Source organism: Quercus lobata, chromosome 4 (assembly GCF_001633185.2).
Source record: "Quercus lobata isolate SW786 chromosome 4, ValleyOak3.0 Primary Assembly, whole genome shotgun sequence".
NCBI classification, from domain to species: domain Eukaryota; kingdom Viridiplantae; phylum Streptophyta; class Magnoliopsida; order Fagales; family Fagaceae; genus Quercus; species Quercus lobata.
The window spans coordinates 65,620,568-65,631,417 of NC_044907.1; the positions used below are offsets into that span (position 1 = coordinate 65,620,568).

General features: G+C 31.6%; 1 pseudogene; it reads right to left on the reverse strand.

Moving 5' to 3' along the window:
- Positions 1-4,400: 4,400 nt before the first annotated feature.
- LOC115985619 lies at positions 4,401-7,118 on the reverse strand (annotated as a pseudogene).
- Between the last annotated feature and the right edge of the window lie 3,732 nt (positions 7,119-10,850).

Below are 10,850 nucleotides of genomic sequence, written 5' to 3' on the forward strand. Positions count from 1 at the left end.
AATAAAAAAAGGAAGAGAGGGGAATGAAACTGTCAAAATGGGCCATGAAATTACTAAGACTTGAGTCATTTCTTGTAACATGCATTTTAAGTTACCTTTAATAGAAAAGAACTAGGGCCCCAAAATAAAGAAAATGGTCCTTGTGATTTCAAAGACTTGACTCCAAACAGTGTAATTTGCATCTCTACCTAATTTTTTTGGGAAGAAAATTGTGAAACTTATGGTTAAGTGACACCTTTCCAAACAACTTAAAGATTTTGGATTAATCAATAGTTTATCATTGTATTAGAGTAAGATATTCTAAGTTCAATCCCTGTCTCCACTCTACCTCCAATGTACAATCTTAAAAGTTCCACGTGTTGAGCCTCACTTATTAAGGGGGGTTTGGGCCCAAACGTTAGCGGGAGTATTAGAACTATGATTAAGTAATTAAATTTAATATTTTCTAATAACTTAAACTTTTAAGACAATTGGTAATTTATCAAAAGTTGCTCAAAATTTTTTGACAATCAATAATAAATGATAACTAGTGACGCTCATCTAAATCAAGGTTTTCTTATTCATTAATATTGATTTGTTTTTTGAGTCATTGAAAAAAATAAAATCTTGTGCATTTTTTTAAAAGTTTTGCTATGTAAATTTTGTGATGGGAGGCTAGCAGGGCTTTGAACTCTAATACTCAAGTAACACTTAAGGTGATAGAACCATTAAGCTATCCCTTGAACCTGAAACTAGTGCATTTTACATGACAGGTTGTTCCATTACTTACCACATTGAGTAGATAAATAGTCAATAGAGTCCTAAGAGTCCTAGCAAGCTAGAATTTTGGGACCATATCAAAGGATTCATTTCTATAATAGTCAATAGAGTCCTAAGAGTCCAAGCAAGCTTGAATTTGGACCATATCAAAGGATTCATTTCTATAATTACATGGCTAGTATAGAATGAAGGAATACACATACTAAGGATAATATTTAGGTGTTCGAAGAGGTCTAAACACTCACATTAACAAAAAAAAAACAAAAAATTCCAAAACAAGAACGAGGAATAATTCTTTAAATTCAAGTATAGGTAATGGAATTATTATGAAATTTTCATTTTATTCCAAGTATGACCATCTCTCTCTCTCTCTCTCTCTCTCTCTATATATATATATATATATAGATATATATTGTAGGTACCAAGAATTTTTGCCTTTGGCTTGACTGCCTTGCCTTTGCCTTAGCTTGAATTCTTACCAAACTAGTGGTACTCTTTCTCATTGGTTCATGCCTTATAAGGTGGAAAGAGGGAAGTCATCTTTCCAATGTGGGATTAAGAATTCAAGGCAAGGCAATCAAGCCAAATAGCCAAAGCCAAAGGCAAAAATTCTTGGTACCTACAATATATATATATATATATATATATATATTTCCCTTATTTACAAACAAACAAAATACCCTCAAAAAGTAATTCTTGCAATTGGCCACCCTAAAACCACACACACTTTATTTTCAATGAATCGGCTGCTGTTATGATAGGTGATCACAACAAAATATAGGGTACCTTTACACATATGTGGTGTTGCTTTACAGGCGCAAAATTATTTCAATAGAGAGAAAATGGCTTTTGGGTAAAGTCGTAACTCTTGGATAAGACATGCCCATTCCCAATAAATGCATGCTTGTCTATTATTTTTTGAATTCTATGATAAACACACAATTGATGTGAATTCTTTTCGGAGAAGGGAATACTAGTGTTCACGAGAAAATTGGGTTTTGCCCCTTTCAGCAAAAGCAAGTAGTAAAATACTCTTGTTTTGAAATTATTTAGCCATATGCCCCTGTTTTGAAACTCAATTTTCTAAAAATTGAGTTTCAATGAAAAACTCGATTTAATGAAAATCGAGTTACTTGCAAAATGTTACATGGAACTTGAGTTTCATGTAATTTTTTTTTTTATAAAGTTTTTTGCCTATAACACAATTTTCTAAAAATCAAGTTTTTAATGAAAAACTCGATTTTTAGAAAATCGAATTTAAAACAGGAGCATTTGGCTAAATAGTTTCAGAATAGGGGCATTTTGCTATTTGTTTTTGTTGAAAGGGGCAAAACCCCATTTTGGCCCTGTTCAAGTCATTGGCTTACTTTGAATGTCCTGAGACTTCTAAAGAAAAGGGTTGAGAACAGGTTTTTGGACTTCAATTTTTTTTTTTTCTTTTTTGGAGCCGAGAAACTTTTTTTTTTTTTTTCTTACAATCAATGCTAAATTGCAATTTTGAATAATTTCAAATATTAGCTTATATCGGTTGGCTGCTCAAGGACCACTATTCACTTACATACAATCACATTTTATGTTATAATCCAGTCAATAATTTCTTCCAAAGTGCTTCTTAACCATGTATGTTTTAGGCTCTTTTATCAATTAACAACTTTTTACTCCCTTCTCAAACACACACACACACACAAAAAAACCTTTTACTCAAACCTAAAATTAGGCTGTTTAATTTTATTGTGAAACTGTTATACCCAGGGATGTAGCTAGCATTGCCCCCCCCTAAATTTTTTTTTAAAATATATTATTATATATATGTGTGTGTACTAATTTTAGCAATTTTATTCTATAAAACTATATTTTTTTTCCCTTACAACAATATCATTGATTCTTTTAAGAGTAATGCTACACTCACAAACTTTTTTACAAACTGTTTTGGTAGAAATTCTTATTGGTTCGCACATGGATCCACCACTCATATCATTTTTTTACTTACTAGTAACCACTTATTACATCAATTATTTATAAAAAAGTTTGTAGAGCTAGTATTTTCCTCATTTTAGTGACTATAAAAAAATTTATAGATCTAAAATCTAAAACAAAATATACATGCCCTAAAAAAATAGCTCAACAATAAAAATTACTAATAGTAAAACTTAAAAAAAAAAAATTAAACTCAATTAACCAATTTTATTTAAAATAAACAATCCTGTCATTTAAAAAATTCTAAACAAAAATAATTTTGTTCTTACACACACACACACAAAATCTCCGTAGCTAAGTAGTAGTAGAGTCAAAAGTTAAAATCGCTGCACATAATAAATAGTAAAGCCGCCTCCCTTAATTCAAAGTTCTGACTTTGTCCCTGATTATACCCATATCACTACTTATGTAGTAAGAATAAAACTATAGGCATAACAATTTCATAATAAAGTATATGTGGTAAGTTGTTAAAGATAGGAAAAAATATAATGTCAATGATGGGCCTAATTAATTGTGAAAATTTGTTGTGAAATTATTATGAAACTATTGTGCTCATAGTATATTACTGTTTTTGCAATGATGTTTTACTCAATGAAGTCAATGTCATACTGGTACCGATCTTACTGGTAGTATATATTGTACTGACCATTAAACAGGTAATAGTACTTCTTTAAAATGAATTAAATAAAATATTAATTGGACTACATCGGCTGTATCTAAGATTTTTTGGGTGTTTTGGCCGCTATAGATGTTTCAAGTCGTACAATTGAAAAGGTTAAAAAAAAAATTGTTATATAACCCAATATATTGGGTAAATGTATTTATAAAACCAATATATATATATATATATATATATTTTTTTTTTGGTGATAGCTTTTTTTAGTTACTAGAGTAGGTACACATATTTGGGGAATAGTGTGAATAGTCAAATTTCTAAACATTCTAATTAACCAAAAAATAAGAGAAAAATTCACTTAATCATATTCAGCTATAAACATTGTTCACTGAAAGTGTAAATGTCCAGTTCACCGTTTTATTTAATTGATTTGACATGTCATTTAAAATGTGACGATACATTTTTAGATTTGTTTAGAGTTGTTTTATGGACACAATAAATTATTACAACATTTTCACAATAGTTAAAGTATCAATCTTTTATATCCATAAGTTAAATAAAATAATAAAATATTAAAGCAGGAGCTCCCTGCAAAGTTCTACACACGGAATGCCCTCAAATATACATAGATTTGAGGCTTATTTTACAAAGAAGCAAATAGCAGTAGCACAATAATACATTAAAAAAAAGAAGCAAATAGCAGTAGCACAATAATACATTAAAAAAAAAAAAAAAAGAAGAAGAAGATTTACTCCCGGACAGCCTCCGTTCCTAATGGTCTTCCACACGTTAAGGCTCACAATTTTCTTTGACTTCATAATCCACAACTCCCTGTCCAATAGCTTCCTGGTAAGTAGTAACACAGAAAATTTAAAGAATATACAGCACAAATTGCATAAATTAATGTTGCATCTTCTGAGACTAGTTTATATAAAACACTAATTTTAAAGAATTGTCTGTCACACTCACCTTGGAGCACCCTTTAAATGCTGTAATTTCTGCTTCCTCTAGATCTTTGGTTGCTAGGCATTTTCAACTTTCTTGGCCGGTTCTCTTCAATTAACCCTAGAAGGCATTGAGGTTTTCCAATTTTAAACATGAAATACCCCATAGCTATTCCAAAAACCAATCCAAATCCATACCCTAATAACACAGCCTCCCAACCAAATCCACTCATAAACATTGGATCGTTGTCCTCTTGGAATATTGGTGGTGGTGGCCGCTCATCGATGCCACAATTCTTTGACAATGGAAATCCACACAATCCCAAATTTCCACCATATGTATTGTTTTGAAATGTTCCAAATTGTTTGCCTTGTGGTATGGGTCCCATAAGTTGGTTTTGCGAAAGATTTAACACTGCCAGAAATGTTAAACTTGTCAGTTGCATTGGAATCTCCCCATTAAGCCTATTTGAAGAGAGGTCTAAGGATTCAAGTACAGACAAAAGGCCCAAAGATGATGATATATGGCCAATTAGTCTATTATGGGAAAGGTTAAGACCTCGAAGAAAGTTAAGCATTCCAATCACTTCAGGAATCTTTCCATGGAACTTGTTACTTGATAGATCTATGGTAGTGAAGATGGTTAAAATTCTCTCTAGCACAAAGTTTTGCCCTTTCATTGCTACAATAACTGAGTCTTGGTAATAGCCTTGTTCCATGTATTTCACTTCGCCTTCACTTTCTTTGGTTGTTTCCATGGAACTTGTTACTTGATAGATCTATGGTAGTGAAGATGGTTAAAATTCTCTCTAGCACAAAGTTTTGCCCTTTCATTGCTACAATAACTGAGCCTTGGTAATAGCCTTGTTCCATGTATTTCACTTCGCCTTCACTTTCTTTGGTTGTTTTATAGCCTTCAGTCCCTTGAAGAAATTCGTAGGTAAACTTCCAGAAAACTCATTATGAGAAAGGTCAATGATTCGCAACAAAGAGAAAGATGACTTGGTCTTGAAATTGTCTAGTTGACCATTAAATTTGTTGGACCTCAAGATAAGAACTTGTAACACTGGAAGATCTTCCAGCCAATAGGGGAAGGAATCATTTATCTTGTTATTTCCTGTCTAGAACTTCCAAATATTTACAGTTGACCAAAGATTTTGGTTATAGCCCTTCTAACTGATTACCATTGAAGACAAGAGTCCTCAACATATTACCCTCTGCAAATGTTTCAGGCATGGTGCCATAGAAGTTATTCCTCCTCAAATCCATGACTACAAGAGAATTACTGAAGTTTCCCAAACATGAAGGAATTGTACCACTCAAACTGTTGTAAGAGATGTCAAAGATTTCAATGGAAGTTACATTGCAAATTGAAGATGGGATCTCCCCACCTAATCTATTGTTGGAGATCAAAAAGTTGCGCATAGAAGATGGGGGAACAGGAAGCACGCCATGTAGTAGATTGGCACGGAAGTTCAAATATAGAAGTGTTTTGAGCTTTTTGAACATATTAAAGTCCACAGTGCCATTCAAGTCATTTGATGAAATATCAAGAAATGAAAGGTTGACAAGATTAGAGATAGACTTTGGAATAGAGCCATAAAGCCTGTTATTATCTAATGATAGGAACTCTAGTGAATCGCTAAATTGAAATTCAGCAAATTGACCAGTGAGTTGGTTGTAAGACAAGTGAATTGCAGTGAGTTTTGTAAGGTTGGCAAAACAATTGGGAATCCTGCCTCCAATGTTGTTATATCTGAGGCCAAGAAAAGTGAGATTCTTTAGGTTTGAAAGTGATGATGGGATTTGGCCCGTAAAGTTGTTAGTTCCAAAGAAAATCTCAGTAACTCTCGTGAGATTCCCAAGCCATATTGGTAATGCTCCTGTAAAATTGCAATTTTATGAGTTCAAAATATTTCTAATTGTGGACTACACGTCAATAACCAAAAATGCTTATGGATCTTACCTTGAATATTATTGGATCGTAGGTCGAAGTAGGAGAGTACAAAGAGATTTGAAATTGATGATGGCATCTCACCACTAAAATTGTTAATTGATAAATCCAAATCGATGAGCTGTGTAAGGTTGCCAAGCCATGCAGGAATGGACCCATTAAACTTGCATTCACTCATAAACAAATGTTGTATGAATTTCATTTTGCCAATTGATTTTGGTAACTCTCCTGAGTAAATTGTGCGAGAGACATCCAAATACATTAGTGGTGTGCTCCAATTTACCATTGGAAAAGACCATGTGAGTTCAGGATTATCTGTTAGAATAAGCTCACGCAGGTTTGGTAGGCGGAAAATGTGATCGGGTAGCTTCCCGCACAATAAACAATTGTTGAGAGTAATGGATGTCAAAGCAGAAGACAGATTCATGAAAGAACTAAGAGAAATAGAGGGCATTTCAACATTCTCAAGATGAAGTTCTCTTAGCTTGGTCAGATTTTGGACAAGCCTCTTCACAACAGATGCTTCGAGTTTGAGATAGCTATTGTAGTCAGAGAGATCTAGTGAGGCGAGTTGGGAGAGGTGAGATATTTCAAGTGGGACTTTGCCAGAAAACATGGAGTGAGAAAGGTCAAGGTGTTTCAATCTTGCAAACTGGCCAAACCTAGATGAAATGGAGGAATAGCTAAAATTGTTTGAAGCGAGGTTGAGCCATTGCAGGTGAGGGAGAAGAAAGAGGCTACTGTTGAAAGGAATGGTGCCACAAAGCCAGCTACAACTGAGGTCAAGGCCTATCACATCTCTTTTCATCCTATCACATGTAACACCATCCCATGAGCAGCAATCAGTTCCCTCCTTCCAGGACTCCATCTTTGGATAAGAATGAAGATCAACTTCATCACAATTGAAAGAAACATCATTGGAAAAAGAAAATAATTGCTTGAATTGGAGCAATGCAAAGCTTTGGTCTTGGGAGCACAATGGTGCAGAAGAAGAGGATGAAGCAAGTTGAGAATACAAAAGCAGCAAGAGGTAGAAGAAGAGTTGAGAGAGCAAAATCAAAGACCTCATCATTATTCTGGATGAGATCAGAGGCACGTATATGCAGTGGCGGAGCCACATACAAAGGTGGGGGGCCAAGGCCACCCCAAAATTTTAAAAAAATTATTTTATAGTATGTATATTATTTACATTTTTAAAAATGTAGCATGTAAAAATTGAAGTTGGCTCCCCCAAATTTTGAGTTATTTCAATGGTGCTCTTAAAAGAAAAAAGAATTGTATTAAAATCATATAATTTAAGAGGTTTAACAAATTAAACTATGTAGAAAATGATAAATTTTTCTACATGTCTAATAGAAGAAATACATGACTTTTATATACTCATTAAAATTTAGAAAATGATAAATTCTCTTAGTAAATTAATTTATATACATGTGTGTGTAGAAGTTTGTCTTAACTAACATATTAGCATTACAACTTGACCCCCCAAATCAAAATTTCTGGCTCCGTCCCTGCGTATATGACTGTCATATGTAAAAGAAAAACTGGAAGATTAATTTTATAGGAAAAAGCTATGACAGCAACCTCGTTGTTGTATTTTATTGGTATTCTTTTTCTTTTTCTTTTTATTTGTATTAGTCTTGTCAATAAAGCAATTTTATGATTTTTGGGATGTTGGCTGACGAGTGAAGAGTGACGAATTAGGAATCACATATGGATGTCGTCAACAAAGCCAGTTTGCATGTTGTAATAAAATAATTGGATTAGATACAATCATACAAATTACAGGCTGGTTATCTCCTGACTTGGAGACTTCTAAGGTTGGTGCGCCATAATTTCCTGACTCTGCAGACTTATTGATTCTATTTTGGTTTCGGAACATCTAGGTTGGCTAGCTAGTCTCCATTTACCGATGAAGTTCAAGTTGATGGTAATAATAAATCATAGAAAGACTAACTATCAATGACACCTAATTTTCCACACCAACCATTTTTGTTAACATTCTTTTCAATTAATTTTGCTTCTAATCTTATGTTTTAGTTTGAAATTTAACTTTTAAACGGACAATTCTAAGTAAAGTCTTTTTTCTATTTAAATATTAATTAAATAATATTTATTTTATCTTTCTATATATATATTTTAATTGAAAGTTTATTATTATTTTTAGATACAAAATTACTAATTAAATTTTTGTAATTAGGTTTTAACATTGACAGATCTGCTATATATACTAAAGTTGAAAAGAAAAATGATAGCTTTTTGGACCTCTATGAAAGATTGAAAGCTTTAAATTCACATTTTGAAAAAGATATAGAATTTGGACCCCATCATAGATCATCTTTTACAGAAACTATGACAGATAATTGGTATATAAATAGTAATTCAAAAGAAGTTATAGATAAGAATTTACAGATATTAAAAGCAACTGACAGATTAGAAAGTGGCCCTATTACGGAAAGAGTAACACGTATAAGAGATAGAAGTAATATAGAAAATGACAGACTAAAAGAAATGATGGAAAAGCAAAATAATAGAGAAGTTTCTAGTTCAGTACAAATTATATGTAAAAAGCTAGACACAGATAGACAAAAGAGGCTAATAGAGACAGACAAGAAAGAATCTCTACATGAGAAGTTGATAGATAATGAGAAAGAAATAATAAAAAAAGGAATGGTTAAAAAGATGAAAGAAATGTTTGAAAGACAGAATAATGAAGATGTAGGGAAAGTGATAAAAGGACAAAGAAGCCTAATAGAGACAAATGATAGAAGAAGAATTGAAAGACATAAAGATGAAGGTGTTATACGTAGAAAGATAGAAAATGAAATAGGAAAAGATGATAGTCCTAGAAATAATGATAGCTTGAAAGATAAATTGTATGAAAGACAAAACAATGAAATGGTACGTAGGATGTTAGATACAAAAGAGATAGAAAGAAATAGTGAAAAAGTAGTCAACAATGGTAGCAAAAATAATTATGGTAATAGTGATAGTGTAGTAAAAGTAAAGATGGAAGTAAAAGACAAAAAGTGTAATAGTTTTAAAGAAGAAATTGATGAGAGACTTAAAACAATTGACAGAACTGAAAACCACAGTTTAATAGAATTGGCTAAAAAGATAGAAATTTTAAGTTTACCATTGGAGACAGACAGAAAAAGAGATATAACAATTTTAAATACTATTGAGTTATCAGATAATGAGAAAACTGACAGACATGTTAATAATACTATTTGTCATAAATGCAAAAGATATGGACATACTAAAAAACAATGTGACAGACATAATAGAATTATTAAACAAATTAGTAAATTAGAATTTGAGAAAGATATAATAAAAGAATTAATGGAAATATTTAATGTTAGTCAAAAAGAAGTAGATCAAGTTAAAAAAGAGTTAAAATCAACCAACCCACTTAAAATTAATAAGAGAAAAAGAAAACAAAAAGACATAATAATAAAACTGATAGAAAATCTACCAAATCACTATAAAGACAAGAAAGAATATTTATTAAAATTGAAAGACACTATAGAAATACCTATTGCTTGCATTAGGTGCAGGAAATATGGTCACCATGTTACGGATTGTAGAAAGAAAGAAAAAGAAAAAGCCAAGAAAGAAAAAGACAAGAAAGAAAAGGTAAAAATGAAATTAATACAAGATGGTGTAGAGATAAAACCAATAGCTCTACTGACAGAAGAAGAAATGGTAAAAAAGGAAATTAAAGAAATTAAAGAAGAAAATTTGACGGACATAAATGAACATAATATTGTAAAAGAACTTTCTAATTCCATGATAGACCCCCTTGATCCTCCTACAGATAAAGAAGTTACAGATATTAATGTTTCAAACAATAGTAATAAATTTGATAGACAGAATTTCTTAAGTTTAATTGACAGAGTAATTTTCAAAAATTGGCATACAAAAATTACTTTAAAGTTTTCTTTGACAGAAATTGCTTTGACGAATTCAAGTGCTGATATGGATTATATACAAGAAAGATTAATACCCTTAAAGTATTATGAAAAATCATCTGAAAGATTAATTCAGGCCTATAATATACCTAATGTTTATATATGCCATGATAGAATATATTTTGAGATAGCCTTTGTTTTAATTAAAGACTTTCCTTTTAAAATTATTTTAGCAACTCCTTTTATGAATTTAATTTATCCTTTTTTAATGACAGATAAAGGAATTAAAACTAATGTGATAGGAAAAGATATATTCTTTAAATTCATTGTACCACTTGTCCTGAAAGAAATACACTCTTCCAAAGAGGTTACTATTTTAACAGATATCAATGAAAGAGGAATCTATAGAACTGAAAGAAGTTTGTCATCTTTAAAGATAGAAATGCTACTTGTTAATCAATTGACAGAAAATGACAAAAAGAAAGATAAACAAGACAAAGAGACAGAGATACGTTCTTATTCTCCTATTGCTTTCTTACATAAAGTCCAATCTACAGAAGAAATGAATATAGTCTTTTATAATCAATATACATGGACTAATAGTATATGGACTGACAGATGGCAATTTGAGACTATTGCCCCCACACAAAATATAGATAAAACAATTATTACTTCTTATAATGACAGAC